This window comes from Caretta caretta, chromosome 1 (assembly GCF_965140235.1).
Source record: "Caretta caretta isolate rCarCar2 chromosome 1, rCarCar1.hap1, whole genome shotgun sequence".
NCBI lineage: Eukaryota > Metazoa > Chordata > Testudines > Cheloniidae > Caretta > Caretta caretta.
In genome coordinates this window covers 149,164,374-149,179,070 of record NC_134206.1, presented here as the reverse complement: position 1 = coordinate 149,179,070, position 14,697 = coordinate 149,164,374, and the positions used below count along the sequence as shown (strand labels likewise).

The window sequence follows — 14,697 nt, the reverse complement described above, 5'->3', positions numbered from 1 at the left end:
GGGATTGATCTAAGCTACGCAACTTCAGCTACGTGAATAACATAGCTGAAGTCGATGTACTTAGATCAACTTACCGTGGTCTCTTCACCATGGTGAGTCGACTGCTGCTGCTCCCCTGTTGACTCCACCTGCTCTTCTTGCGATGGTGGAGTACAGGAGTCGACAGGAGAGCGCTCGGGGATCAATTTCTCATGTCTAGACTAGATGCAATAAATCGACCCCCACTGGATTTATCGCTGCCTGCCAATCGGGCGGGTAGTGTAGATATACCCTCAAGATGTGGAGCCTTCCTTTTCCCCTGCCACGTCTCAGAGTCCGGACTCACACCTCAGACTGCCATATCCCCAGTTTACAATCCCTCTGGTTTGGTAGTGTTATCTGTGGGGCCCACCAATGGCCAGAGACCATTATATTTGGCCCTACTGGCCACCCTGGGATCTGTACTGGGGCCACGGGGCACCATTGGTGGCTTCTTATAGGCCATTCACCGCTCACCCTCCAGCACCATCTGTTTATGAGAATGAGGAAGAAAAGATGGAACCAGTTCTGGCAGTCCCAACTGCTACTTTTCCATCCCCAGAAAAGGCACTCATTCCTGCCTCACTCTCCCCGCTGGACGACAACTTCCAGTACCAAGAACCACTCCAGCTGGTGACAATGGATCTCGGGATCCCACTGGAGGAAGTTCAGGACATGCAACATTCACTCTGCTGGTGAAATATGATTTTCACAATTACACTAAACTAACGGAGTTCAAAGACCAGCTGCCATGAGACAAATAACAACAGCTCCAAGTGCTATTGGACAAGGAGAGATTTCTGGCCAAGGTGGGCCTCCAGGTTGTTGTGGATGTGGCCAACATTGCCTCTTGGTCTTTGGCAACCGTGATCTGCAGGAATTGCTGGCTGCAGTCATCCAGGTTTCCCAAGGAGGTCCAAACCACCATAGAGGACTTCCCCTTTGACACACAAAAAGGTCTTCAGTGAGAAAACAGACGAGACCCTCCATTCTTTCAAAGACTCTCGAGCCATCCTCAGGTTCCTTAGAGTCTATACCCTGGCCCCGAGGTGCAGATAGCAGAAGAAGACCTCAGGACCTCAATCCGGGATATTAGTAACAGCAGCAGGAGCTGGAACGGAGCTAACTCTGGTCGCAGAGGCCATGATACCCCACCTCTGCCACAACCACCTGCTCAACCCACTTGCACTAAGAATGGTGGTAGATTCCAGACATTACACCTTCTTTGGCCCGGGGAATAGTGACCATCTATTTTCTTCTGAAAACTATTCTTCCCATGATAAATCACTTAAATACCAAGGTAGTGAGCATAACATAAATATTTATATTTAATTTAATCTGTGTATGGTCAACATAATTGTCATCACAAATAAAATGATACAGAATAAATATATCTTGGCATAGCCATAAATCCTGCATACTGAAAATCAGTGTAGGGATACCTACATCAATTTGAGAAGACTTTAACCTTAACATTTGAGGAATAATGAATATTGCCTTTGACAGGTCAGTAAAATGAGGACATCAGATTTTTAAGGCTAACATATGCTGTGTTGTGTACACATTTTTGTTATTGTACAGAAGGCAGCATGGCTTAGTAACACAACTGGTCCCCAGACCATAAGTTAACACCACTGATTTAAACAGACGTTTCCAAATACATGTTAAGTATTTAGTTTTAATAATTAACTTATTTCCATTTAATAAATGAATAAGGACTTCACTCGGGATTAAAATCCATCTATAGTAATAGATAAGCTTCACTCACTTTAGTACATTTTTTTCCACAAAGAAGCTGAAGCTGGTATCTTTTTAAAATCTTAAAACTGTCTACATGCATCTGCATTTAAATGTGTGTTTGTGAACTATAATGTAAAGCATTACGAAGAGAAGATATGAAAAATCCACAGATTAAAGCTCAGTTATTATTAAAGTGGTTTCCTGATCTGAATGTGTGTGTGCATGTTACATAGAATTCTTTTCCCTATAGAAAGATTTCTCCTCCTGTAATCTGTAAATAAAAATGACACCCTTTACCCTGCAGGTTTTTCCTTAGATATGGAAGAACAATAATTGTGTATAACTACAAATGCTCAGTGAAAATCACCCAAATCCCCTTTTTCCTCTGTGCCCTGTTGTAATAGGTATGATTACAGTCACTCAATACCAACTACAATATTTTGATTACTACAGTCTGAACACTACATGCAATAAAAACTAAAGTATTAGGGGGCAGCCGTGTTAGTCTGTATCCCCAAAAACAACAAGGAGTCCGGTGGCACCTTAAAGACACCTTGTTGCACCTGAAGTGGTTTTTTACCCATGAAAGCTTATGCCCATATAAATCTGTTCGTCTTTAAGGTGCCACCGGACTCCTTGTTGTTAATAAAGACTAAAGAAGCTATGTGCATATACACAATTAGCTGTTCACAGTTTACTGTGAAATCTTACACAATTCCTTGTTAGATATGCATAATGGGTGGGAGGGGAACTCCCTGCTCATTTCGGACAGTGGCGCAAAATACAGACTACTTTCCATAAATATTTGTCTAGATAACTGGAAGAGGAGAGGAATGCATTAGAATTTCTTGACTTTGCTGAAACAAGTGAACATAGCAAAGAATTCTGCCAAATTGATAATATTGATAATATTTGACCGGTTAAAAGTTTTGTGGATTCCGAAACTAAGATTAACAAAATGCTGCATAGAAAAATCCTATAGAAATAGTATAATACACTGAGATACAGTGATATTATAAAATACACATGGTTCCTATCATAAAAGATGACGGGAAAATACCTGTTTTAACTTTCTGTCTCCTTAGTTTTGCATCTGGTTTATGTTGTCCTTAAACTGTTGCCTTTATTGTCAGTACTAAGAGGCATTGTATGAACAGTGCTGCATACATTTTGTGAAGTACTCATTTTTCCTTATCAGTGTGTTACTTTCTGGCTGATCATCAAAATTTAATATTACTTAGGTCATAGCGCATTATTACATATTTCAATTTGTCCTTATTGTTTTACGGGTAATGTGTTTATGCTATCTTTTATCAATATATGAAAGCTTTGTTGTATTGTCATAAATATAAAGGGAAGGGTAACCACCTTTCTGTATACAGAACTATAAAATCCCTCCTGGCCAGAGGCAAAGTCCTTTTACCTGTAAAGGGTTAAGAAGCTAAGGTAACCTCGCTGGCACCTGACCAAAGTGACCAATGAGGAGACAAGATACTTTCAAAGCTGGAGGGGGGGAGAGCGGAAACAAAGGGTCTGTCTGTCTGTGTGATGCTTTTGCTGGGACCAGGTCAGGAATGCTCTTCAGAACTTCTGTTAAGTTAGAAAGTAATCTAGCTAGAAATGCATTAGATTTCCTTTTGTTTAAATGGCTGGTAAATAAGCTGTGCTGAATGGAATGTATATTCCTGTTTTTGTGTCTTTTTGTAACTTAAGGTTTTGCCTAGAGGGATTCTCTGTGTTTTCAATCTGATTATCTTGTAAGATATTTTACATCCTGATTTTACAGAGGTGATTCTTTTACTTTGTCTTTAATTAAAATTCTTCTTTTAAGAACCCAGTTGCTTTTTCCTTGTTCTTAAGATCCAAGGGTTTGGGTCTGTGTTCACCTATGCAAATTGGTGAGGATTTTTATCAAGCCTTCCCCAGGAAAGGGGGTGTAGGGCTTGGGGGGATATTTTTGGGGGGAAGACATCTCCAAGTGGGCTCTTTCCCTGTTCTTTGTTTAACACACTTGTTGATGGCAGCATAGGGTTCAAGGACAAGGCAAAGTTTGTTCCTGGAGGAAGTTTTTAACCTAAGCTGGTAAAAATAAGTTTAGGGGGTCTTTCATGCAGGTCCCCACATCTGTACCCTAGAGTTCAGAGTGGGGAAGGAACCTTGACATATATACATTTTAAAAATCTACTACAAAAGTTGTGTGTTCTATAGATCAGGAATGCATAAAGTTAGCATCACTGATAGCTGCATCCAAAACTTCCCAAAGTCCTTAAAGCCACATAATTTGCCAAAATATTTGTTACATAAATCCTCACAACAATAATATTTGTTCTTGCATTTTTGGTAAAGGAATAGAAGTTCTTGCATGTTCAAATTCACCAGGTAGGATTGGTAAATGCCACAGTTTATTTCTATGCAGACCATATATACTCTTTAGCTCCAATTTTGGAAATCCCATATAAGAGTTAAAATATCATGATTTTTATGGGCCTGATGTTTGAATGTTTGAAATTGGCAGTACTCACTTAAGGATGTGGTTAACTTTAAGCCCATGCTTAGATCCCATTAAAGTCAATGGGACTACTACATTCGTGAAATTAAGTGTGTGCTAAAGTGCTTTATTGAATAAGGGCATTAATTGGGCATACAATATGAGTATGTTGAAAGCCCCCATATCATTTCAATTTAGACTTCCCAATAAAACATACTGGATTTCAGCACAAGTGCAAGTCCTCTAATAACCTTTTACACTGAGTATATTCAACTCCAGCTGTAGATATATTAGTTATTTGATATACTTGGTATTTCCCAATAATACACTATTACAAGCATACAGCTATAGACCCATACACTACATTAAGAGTTGGGCTATTAACAATTTGCGGAGCTCCAGAAAAATATCTGAAGCTAGTTGTTAAAGCATTAGCATTTATGGTCTGTAATACTTTCCTGCTGACTCTTCTGTTGAGCTATGTGAACTTCACCTGTTGGGAAAAAATATGGTTCCTAAGGTAGTTAAATTAAGTAGTGATGTTTAATTACCTCAGAAAAGAACGTTTGTTTCGGAAGCTTGAGAACAAAATTTCAGAAGACGAACCAACTCCATCTCCCCTTTGCTGTGTTTTATCTGCCTATTTTTTCCTTATAATCCCAATAATAATTATTTATTTATTTATTTATTACGTGTTTTTATTGCCGCTTTCCACATAATTAATACCATATAGACTGGGGTTTTGGAGAAAATACCTTTGGGGAGGAGTGTCAGGGTAGGTTGTTTTGCCAACTTTCGTTTTGTTATGTTTTTGTTCCTATTTTGGGGCAGAATAGTTGTGAGAGACAGAAGGGATGGTATTTGGTTGTCTTGGCTGGGACTCTCTCCCTCCGACTCCCCCTTTGGTTTTATTTCTTTCCTTCTTAGTGTCTATATCACCTTGGAAGTATTTACATGAACATAACACATATTTGAACACTAGAAACACAAATTCCTAAATTCAACCACTGAAAAAATACTATATTTTTAAAAGTTAAGAATGAAGTGATGAACATCACAATTCTTGCTTCAGAGTAGCAGCCGTGTTAGTCTGTATCCGCAAAAAGAAAAGGAGGACTTGTGGCACCTTAGAGACTAACAAATTTATTTGAGCGTAAGCTTTCGTGAGCTACAGCTCACTTCATCGGATGCATTCAGTGGAAAATACAGTGGGGAGATTTATATACACAGAGAACATGAAACAATGGGTGTTACCATATACACTGTAACGAGAGTGATCAGGTAAGGTGAGCTATTACCAGCAGGAGAGCGGGGAGGAAAAAGCCTTTTGTAGTGATAATCAAGGTGGGCCATTTCCAGCAGTTGACAAGAACGTCCGAGGAACAGCGGGGTGGGGGGTGGGGGGTGGGGGAGATAAACATGGGGAAATAATTTTACTTTGTGTAATGACCCATCCACGCCCAATTCTTGCTATGTCTATTAGAGAAATAATATGAAAATTGTAAAACTGCATGGAAACCTCGAGGAAAAGGGGAATTAGTAGACTCATTGGTCATTTGAAAGAGGTATGTTGCTAGTGGGTGAAATCACCTGCGATGGGATGTTGACGAGATAGGAGTGGATGGTCCTTGTAAATTCTTATGGGGATGGATTTCTTTGCTGAATCTAAAAATTTCTAGAAGATGGGCAGGACATCTGCTAATGTGGTTCTCAATAAAATTTGCTCGCTCAACTTATTCTTTAATCTTCAGTATTCGCAGAATTCAATTCACTAGGTGGTTATTTCTGATTCTACCTGTATTAAATGTGAAAGTTCCTGGTCAACACCACAAATGGGGGATTAGTGTTTAGTGATTACCAAACATGAATGTATCTGATTAAATGTGCCTGAAGTTTAAGGAAGTGGTAAGAAACAATCAGCTGAATGGCTGAAGTAATGAAAATACCTCATTCAAAATGTAAACATTACTAAAGGTTGTAGTAACATGGACAGGATTTGTGCTCATCTTAAAAAGTGCAAACAGGCAGTTTCATCACACTCTTCAAGATTTAATATAGTTTTAAATATAATTGTTTCTATTGAAGTAAAAGATTTTAAAATATCAATGAGTTTGATTCTGCAAATGAGACATTGTCAGTGCCCTGGTAGCCATAAATGAACATCACTAAATCCGTACAAAGTCAGCTGAAGAGAAGAAAAATAAACCTCCCTGAAAAAGAAATTCATTCTCCCTCAAGTCATATCCTCATGTAAATCATCCTTTCAGGCAGAACCCTGAATAAGTTTGTCTTGTAATATACTCTGAAGGCAAACAAAAATAGAGTATTTTGAACCAATAGGCTAATCATGCTCCAAAGTTGAGGAACCTCCATGGAAAACAACTTGCTCTCTCTACTCAGATGCACAAATAGGAATTCATATCTTTCATTTGGTACTGTTGAAGAGTTAAAACAATAGAGAGTTTTTGATGGCTTCAGTTAGCCATTTTCTTAAATCACATTGACTCACTGTTTCTCTTTTCATCACAATAGGTTACAATCCTAACCCTCATCTTTTATGATTTTGCACTAGCCCAAATAAATGTATGTTTAGCTTGATAGACTTAATGCTGGAGAACAATAGACTATTCAGATTCTCTTGAGTTTAATTGAAAATTGTAGGGTCATCTGCTTTCCTTTTCACAAGTTTACTTATATAAATGTCACAACATAGGTAAAGTACTATACAACTATTTGAGTTTAGCAGTCTTCATTTTTAATATTTTCAGTTACCTGTCATTAACTCACGAAGTCTAGTAAAAGCACATAAAGGATCTTTACAGAAGATATGGACAAAAATATTAAAATGCTTGGAACTGATTGGTGTCCTCAACAAACATGTCATCAACTGGAGACCATTGCACCAGCCAGAATGACCACAGTTGATGATGTCACACCAGGCATTGTGTAGTGAAGTTCCCAGATCTGGCTCAATCCTGCAAATCCACGAATCTCTGGAGTGTCCCTGTGGGCAGCACCAAATAGGATCAAGGCATGCACCCCTTTGGACATTGACCAAGAGTTTTAACGCATGGTATGCTTGGATGTTTTTGTCCATCCTGGTGACATGCCCAAAGAACATGCAGCACTGCTTTTGTATATAGTGTTGACTGAAGGAAGAGTTTATGACGTTTCACACAAAGTCAAACCACTTTTTGTTCAGGATGTGGTGCTGACAGTGCATATGGAATAACTCTAGCTGCTCTTAAGTCTGCCGGAAAAGAGGGTCCAGGTTTCTGACCCATAGAGCAATACAGTTATTACCCAGGTTTGAAAGATCCTGAACTTTGTCTCAGAGCAAAAACTTTCTCGCATCCATAAGCGAGACACGGACTTCATGTAGGAATCAGTGAGACCTATTATTCGAAGAATGTCTGGTTTGCTGTGACCGCTTGAAGCCTAAATAGATGAACTCACTAACACTCTCCATAGTACTTGGCCTCATCTGCACTGGGGGTGTGTGATGGCCCAGATGGCTCTGGATCTTGCTCTTCTGCCATGAGATGTTCAACCCTGTGGTGTGGGCAGCTCCTTGGAGACTTTGGTGGGTGGGCTGAGCTTCTTTGATTTCTCCACAAGCAAGACAGCATTTGTTGGCAAACATTTCTTGACCAGACTTAATTCCGGCGTGTGGAGCAGCAAGTCCTACTATCCAGTTGATAGCCTGACAGAATAGTGCTGGGGCAAGAATTCATCGCTGTCACACACTGAGGTTGTGCAGAAAGGTAGCAAAAGCCATGAACCAGTGTGCACTCTTGCACTAGTACTGGTGTGAAGATCATGCTCCAGATCTTCTGGAACTGATTCGAACAAGGTATGTATTAAAATTGCCTGCATGTTATATCAATGGGTATTCTGAACAGCCATGAAACAAATCATTACTATTGAAATTACTCTGTTTAGAAATGGTGTTTTGGGGAGATGAAGTCAAAACCTTTCCATTATAATTTCCAGTGTGAAAATATAATTACATCCAAAGCAGAGAGGTTCTGTAATCTTCAGGTGGCATTGCTAGAAAATGGATTTCCTTCTGCCAGATAAGTACATCTAATTGGAAGTTACCTTTTCCACACTGTGTTGGCCCTTCTCTGCTAAGCATTCTGCAATATTTATCTCATGCAATTTTCTACTTTTTTTTCAAGTTCAAAACTCAAGTAAATGGAATATCCTCAGGGTTTTTTAAATAACACTAATACTTTGCACTTCTATAGTGTCTTTCATCTGATGCCTTCAAAGTACTTTAGAACCATAAGAACAAGTATTTCTACTGTATTAAGACAAAACTGCTTTTTATGCTGTGGTGTGGTATTCACAATATTAATTTTTCCTCCCTTGACCTTACTGTGTACTTTAATGGAAAAAAATGCTTACTAAAAGATTGATGAAAAATGAGAATCATCTCCCATCTTGTTACCCTTGCAGCTACTGCCCTTCTTTTTACTTTGGTGTTCAAACTTTAACACCCAGGAGTTAGTTTTTATCTATATAAGGTCAATATTTTTGAACTGTCTAGAGAGATTTTAATAAGATTTTGTTTTCCTATTAGAGTATCATCATGTTCAATGATGTAATTTTACTTTTTGGCAAAAAAGCTAAAAGAACATGTTGTGTAGTTATTTTTTTATTTTTTCCTCAGAAGAGCTGCCTCCAGTAATCTAGAAAATCTTTTAATAATCAAGAAAACAAGCAGCTATTTCTTCAACATTACTGATGAGCATCATAAGTGAATGTTTATTTTCAATCAAGTATTCTTCCATTATGAGACATTATTAGTTTCTGATGCCCAGTGAAATGTTATTTAGTGAATACATAATTCAGAGATCAAATTTTAGGGGAGTAAACGATGCAGAATGAATTGAAATGGACCTTTAAGTGGATAAAATAATTACTAGATGAGTTTATAATATAATTTTGCCAGCAGCTGATGTCCTTTTAATTATAGTTTTGAATATCAGTGATCCTGAACGTGGAGAGGATATGAAAAAAAAAATAGACAGCCTTCTAAACTGTGATAGAGTGGTGTGGTTTTGGCCTTCTCATCAGCTGGCATCGTCTAGATTAAGTGGATCTGATAGTCAAATCCTGTTTAAAGTATTTTAAAAATAAAATATTATAGTAATTTGTTGATGTCACTCTGGATGATGCAGACTGAAAACCTAACACAGTGGTAATTGGATTAAAGGTCAGGTCTTTAATTTCTATTGAAATATAGTCACTTTTACTGCAATCTTACCTTGCATCAATAGTTAATAATCATAAAGCTCAAAACCACCCAGTTTGGTCCCTGGACCTCAAGTCACAGCCCCCAACCATACCAAGATGGTGGAGGCTGATTGCAATTTTAAAAAGCAATGCACAACACAACAATTCCCTCATATGTTTTATTTTCCTAGGTCTGTGATTTACCCCCCCCCCATTGAATTAACAAATTTGCTCCCTATAAAACATTTAATATCTTCACAACTTAAAACAATCTGAATAAAATGATGCATTTTTTTTAGATGAAGGAAATTGAAATTGCTTATTTAGGACACTGAAGAGCTAGCAGTTTAGCATACTAATGAATCTTCATATTATCTCTTTTTTATAACGTTGCATAATTAGAGACTTTCCTTACTCTATTCAGGATGAACATAGATACATATAAAAAGTATTAACACTATTTTAAAAGCCAATAACATATATTCGGGTAACGTTAATTATTTGATTTAACCTCACACCTGCCTTCCCCACAATTAAGCCATCAAATATAAGGTTAAGCCTTAATTTGCATTGTATAAATGTATTTGTATAGCTCTGAAATGTTGACTTCAGTTTACCTAATGCTTAGACATTGTTGCAATATGTGATATGTGAGATCATCCACAGTTAGAGACTCCAGACCGTTTTATTCTTTTAGCCAGTGCCTGGGCACTGTTGCGCTGTCATATTTATTGGTACACCAGTGCTAGAGTCTAGGTGGCCCAGCACCAAACTTCGAAACACCTTATCAAAGGAGAAATGCATTATGTTAATACATTAATAACAGAGCATTGTGCCCTTTATCACAATGATCTGTATACATTTCATTCTGGGTCTTGGCAGCATGTTACTTACATAAGAGTTTTGTGCGGGGTTTTAAGTGCAAACTTAAAATAAGGTAAATGAAATATTGTAATAAAATCGTGGCCTTTTCCTCAAAGATGCTTTACTCTAATTTCACAGGGGCCCATCTCTCTCTCTCTCTCTCTCTCTCCCTCCCTCCTCCCCGTATATATATGTATGTATAAAAATTATTTGAATAACTTCAAAAATAGCTCTCTTTCTTGGATGAAGTAAAAAAAAAGGAAATTATTCTTCTCAGTGGCAGATAAATAGTGAAGTTAATTAATTATTCTCTTTAAAGTTTAGCGTGCTCTGTAATTAATACCACAGTCCTGAGAAATAATTCATCACAGCTCTGGCTTTGACTTAGTCATAGTATCGTACCACTGGAAGGGACCTCAAGTAGTCTTCTTATCCTGGCCCTGCACTGAAGGCAGGACTAAGTATTATCTAGACCAGTGGTTCCCAGACTTGTTCCTCTGCTCGTGCAGGGAAAGCCCCTGGCGGGCCGGGCCAGTTAGTTTACGTGCCGTGTCCGCAGGTTTGGCTGATCACAGCTCCCTGGAGCTGCTGGAAATGGCGTGGGCCGAGGGACATACTGGCCACCACTTCCAGCAGCTCCCATTGGGCTGGAGCAGTGAACCGTGGCCACTGGGAGCTGCGATCGGCTGAACCTGCAGACGTGGAGTTAAATGAACTGGCCTGGCCCGCCAGGGGCTTTCCCTGAACAAGCGGCGGAACAAGTTTGGGAACCACTGATCTAGACCATCCCTTGACAGGTGACTGTCTAACCTGAGGTTAAAACCCTCCAGTGACAGAGATTCAACAACCTCCCTGAGCAATTTATTCTAGTGTTTAACTACCCTAACAGTTAGGAAGTTTTCCCTAATGTCCAACCTAAACCTCTCTTGCTGCAATTTAAGTCCATTGCTTCTTATCCTATCTGCAGAGGTTAAGGAGAACAATTTTTCTCCCTCTTCCTTGTGACAATCTTTTATGTACTTGAAAACTGTTATCATGTCCCCCCTTAGTCCTCTCTTCCCCAGACATAACAACCACATATTTTTCAATCTTTCCTCATAAATCATGTTTTCTAGACCTTTGATCATTTTTGTTGCTCTTCTCTCAACTTTTTCCAGTTTGTCCAAATCTTTCCTGAAATGTGGTGCCCAGAAGTAAACACAGTACTTTAGTTGAGGCTGCATCAGCGTGGAGTAGAGTGGAAGAATTACTACTTGTGTCTTGCTTACAACGCTCCTGCTAATACCTTCCACAATGATGTTTGCTTTTTTGCAATGTTACACTGTTGACTCATATTTAGCTTGTGATCCTGTATGACAACCACATCCCTTCCAAAGTATTCCTTCCTTAGCAGTCATTTCCCATTTTGCATGTGTGCAATTGTTTGTGCCTCCTTAAGTGGAGTACTTTGCATTTATCCTCATTGAAAGTTATCCTATTTACTTCAGACCCTTTCTCCAGTTTGTCCAGATCGTTTTGAATTTTAATCCTGTCCTTCAAAGCACTTACAACCCCTCCCAGCTTGATATCCTCCACAAACTTTATAAGTGAACTCTCTATGCCATTATCTAAATCATTGATGAAGATATTGAACAGAACCAAACAAGGACTAATCCCTGAAGCACCTCACTTTATATGCTCTTCCAGCTTGACTCTGAACCACTGATAACTACTTTCTGGGCATGGTTTTCCAACCAGTTATGCACCTATGTTATAGTAGCTCCATCTAGGTCGTATTCCCAACTTTGTTTATGAGATAGTCATCCAAGACCGTATCAACAGTCTTACTAAAGTCAAGATATACCACATCTACCACTTCCCCCAATCCACAAGTCTTATTACCTTATCAAAGAAAGCCATGAGGTTGGTTTCATGTGATTTATTCTTGACAAATTCATGCTGACTGTTACTTATCACTTTATTATCTTCTAGATGTTTGCAAATTAATTGCTTAATTATTTGCCCCATTATCTTTCCAAGTACAGAACTTAAGCTGACTGGTCTGTAATTCCCCAGGTTGTCCTTATTCCCCTTTTCATAGATTGACACTATATTTGCCCCTTTCCAGTTCTGTGGAATCTCTCATGTCTTCCAGGACTTTTCAAAGATAATCGCTAATGGCTCAGATATCTCCTTAGTCATCTCCTTGAGTATTCTAGGATGTGTTTCATCAGACCCTGGTGACTTGAAGACATCTAACATGTTTAAGTAATTTTTAACTTGTTCTTTCCCTATTTTAACCTCAGATTCTACCTCATTTTCACTGGTGTTCACTATGTTAAATGTCCAATCACTACTAAACTTTTTGGTGAAAACTGAAACAAAAATATTGTTTAGCATTTCTGTGATTTGGGCACTTTCTGTTATTGTTTTTTCCCCTCATTGAGCCTACCCATCCTTGGTCTTTCTCTTGCTTCTAATGTATTTGTAGAATGTTTTCTTGTTACCCTTTATGTCTCTAGCAAGTTTAATCTTGTTTTGTGTCTTGGCCTTTCTAATTTTATCCCTACATGCTTGTGTTGTTTGTTTATATTCATCGTTTGTAATTTGACCTAGTTTCCACATTTTGTAGGACTCTTTTTTTTTTTTTTTGAGTTTCAGATCATTGAACTCAAAAAGCCATGTTAAGCCAGGTGGTCGTCTCTTACTATACTTCCTCTCTTTCCTACACGGTGGGACAGTTTGCTCTTGTGCCTTTAATAAAGTCTCCTAGAAAAATTGCCAACTCTCTTGAATGGTTTTTCCCCTTAGATTTGCTTCCCATGGGATCTTACCTACCAACTCCCTGCATTTGCTAAAGTCTGCCTTCTTGAAATCCATTATCTTTATTGTGCTGTTTTCCCTCTTAGCATTCCTTAGAATTATGAACTCTATCATTTCATAATCACTTTCACCCAAGCTGCCTTCCACTTTTAAATTCTCAACCAGTTCCTCTCTCTTTGTCAAAATTAAATCTAGAACTGCCTCTCCTCTAGTAGCTTTCTCCACCTTCTGAAATTAAAAAAAATGTCTCCAATACATTCCAAGAACTTGTTGGATAATCTGTGCCCTTCTGTGTGATTTTCCCAGTTGAGGAATGTGTATTTGAAGTTCCCTATCACCACCAAATCCTGTGCTTTGGATGATTTTGTTAGTTGTTTAAAAAAAAGCCTCATCCACCTCTTCTTCCTGGTTAGGTGGTCTGTAGTAGACCCCTACCAAGGCATTACCCTTGTTTTTTATCCCTTTTATCCTTACCCAGAGACTTTCAACAAGTCAGATTGAAGTTCAGATAGAAATAGGAGACAAAGTATGTATGTATATATGTGTGTGTATATCTATCTTTGGCAACACCTCCTCCCTTTTCCCCCTGCTTGTCTGTCCTGAGCAACCTCTACCCTTCTATACCAATATTCCAGTCATGTACATTATCCCACCAATTATGTGATGCCAACCATGTCAAACTTGTGTTTATTCACTAGCATTTCTAGTTCTTCCTGCTTATTCTCCATACTTCTCATATTAGTATACAGATATCTAAGGTACTGATTTGATTTCCCCTTTATGTTCTCTCGTCTCTCCCTTATCCCTGCTATAACAGCCCATGCTTCCCCCAGATTCCAATCCTTCTCCCAGGCTTCATGTTTTTAACTTACCTGTGGGCTTTTGTCTCCTGCCCCCATCAAACCTAGGTTAAAGCCCTCCTCACTAAAGTTAACCAGTCTGTATCCAAAGATGCTCTTTCCCTTCCTCATGTCTTCTTTCATTGGTAACTGATAATTCATTTAGTCAGAACACAGTAGTCAGTAGATTTTGAACCTGCATCTGACTCTCTTTAGAGATAACTATATTTTTATGTATTGTTCTCTGAAAAACATTGGATTGATATGACAGGATTTGACCTTTAGAACCCTAACTAGATGAGGTCCAAGCTATGTTTCTCCCTTTGGGGTACCTGGACAGTAGATGTCATTTGAGGTGCTTGACCTACCTGTACCTATAGCAACCAGGTATAAATTGGAGTGGGCTGCTGGCAGGGCATACTCAGCGAGGGATCCTTGGCTTTGGAATTGCCTTTCTTTCTTTGTCCACCAGAGATTAGGTTTTGCAGTCTTCAGGATGTGCTGCAAGACCCATTTGTCTTCCTAGGCATTCCTCAGAGGAGAGAGGGGCTATTTGGGGGAAGACTACTTGGCTGACAGGAAGGGGCTGGATTTTTCTAGGAAATCGTTGAAAGTTTGATATGTCAAGAATAACATCTTGTTGTCATAACAATAAGTGGTGGGGATAAGGCTGCATTTGTTTGTTTTGTTGTGTTTATCTGGGGA

General features: G+C 38.8%; 1 protein-coding gene across 11 annotated transcripts in view; it reads left to right on the top strand.

Moving 5' to 3' along the window:
* DMD (dystrophin) overlaps positions 1-14,697 on the top strand; it is a 2,122,534-nt gene that overhangs the window by 1,497,481 nt on the left and 610,356 nt on the right. The gene's annotated exons all lie outside the window — the stretch shown is intronic.